Source organism: Quercus robur, chromosome 5, assembly GCF_932294415.1.
Source record: "Quercus robur chromosome 5, dhQueRobu3.1, whole genome shotgun sequence".
NCBI classification, from domain to species: domain Eukaryota; kingdom Viridiplantae; phylum Streptophyta; class Magnoliopsida; order Fagales; family Fagaceae; genus Quercus; species Quercus robur.
The window spans coordinates 45,519,451-45,521,238 of NC_065538.1; positions in this window are offsets into that span (position 1 = coordinate 45,519,451).

A 1,788-nucleotide genomic window follows, 5' to 3' on the forward strand; every position below is an offset into this window, starting at 1 on the left:
GCCTGAGCATGAGAGAACTAGTGGCAGAGATTGACTCCCAGGCTAAAGTAATCGAGCTCGATGCTTCTACCAACCCTATGCTAATGGAAGACCAAGTGCACCCCTCCACTCCGCCAAACCCCGACCTTCAAACCACCTCGAGCGTAGCTACTAATCCAATAGACTCTTCCCAGAACCCTGAAGTTTGAAGCTTGAAGTGTTTACTTTGCTCTTTTTTTTTTCTTTTTCTTTTTTTCCTTTTCTTTTTTAAAGAAAATGCCACACATGTTTAGTGGCCAAATACTTAAATGGCACTTGCTTATTTAAACAGATATAATGGGAGCAGATTTGCTCGTGTTTAGTTAACTTTAATCTATCTTTCTGCTCTTGCTTACTACTATTGAATTGATGGTGACTTTTATCATAATGTATGTTTATTTTTGGCACTTGCTCTTGTATATCTTTTGGAGACATGTATTTTCTTACATATCATCCTTAGAGCTTTGGTAAGGTTTGCACTTGGTTGGTGACCGGGGTTAAGCCAAGCCAAGGTTTTCGTTCTTAGAGAATTTGTGATAAGGTTTCCACTTAGTCGGTGACCAGGGTTAAGCCGAGCTTAGGTTTTTGTCCTTAGATAATTTGTGATAAGGTTTCAACCTGGTCAGTGACCGGAGTCAGGCCAAGCCTAGGTTTCTGTCCTTGGATATTTTGTGATGATAAGGTTTCTACTTGGTCGGTGACCGGGGTCAGGCCGAGCCAAGGTTTCTGTCCTTTGATAAGTTGAGATAAGGTTTTCACCTAGTTGGTCACTGTGGTCAGGCCGAGCCTAGGTTTTTGTCCTCAATTAAGTTAAGATAAGGTTTCCACTTAATTGGTGACCAGGGTTAGGTTGAGCCTAGGTTTCTGTCCTTAGAGAATTTAGGAGAAACATTCATAAGCGGCAAAGTTCATATATTACACATGTACACCTTATCACCTATATGTTAGTTTCTACATATACCAACCCTTTAAGCTTTACATACTTAGTGATAATACTTTTTCAAGTTTTGTACATTCCATGGTCAGGGAAATGATCTCTCCTCCATATCTTCTAGGTAGTATGCTCCTTCCCTAGCTATAGCGGTGATTCTGTACGTCCTTCCCAATTTAGAGCAAGCTTTTCAACATTGATATCCCGAACACTCCCTACTACTCTGGATAGTACCAGGTCACTAGCGCCAAATTCTCTTGTCCTCACACCCTTATCATACTGTCGAGCCAGCTTCTGTTGATAATTTGCTAGTCGGATAGTCACTGCTTCTCGGCGTTCTTCCAGCGAGTCCAACTGTTTTACCATCAACTCATCATTCGTATCTAGGGAAAAATGTGAGATCTTTGTGTTGGAGAGCTTATCTCTACCGGCATAACCGCTTCCACTCCATATGTCATGGAATAAGAAGTCTCGCCAGTTGATCTTCGTGGTGTTGTTTGGTATGCCTATAACACGTTTGGCAGCTCCTCAGTCCATCTGCCCTTCACCCCCTCCAGTCTTTTCCTCAACCCGCTATCAATTGCCTTGTTTGTAGCCTCTGCCTGGCCATTACATTGGGGATATGCTTGGGTCAAATACCTATTCTTTATGACAAGGTCACCACAGTACTTGCGAAAAGCCTTACTATCAAGTTATAAACCGTTATCCGACACCAAGGACTCCGATATTCCAAACCTCTCACTATGTTCTTCTAGACAAACTTTTTGATATTTACATCTCGAATGTTAGCCAGTGCTTCGGCCTCAACCCACTTAGTAAAATAATCCATAGCCACCAAA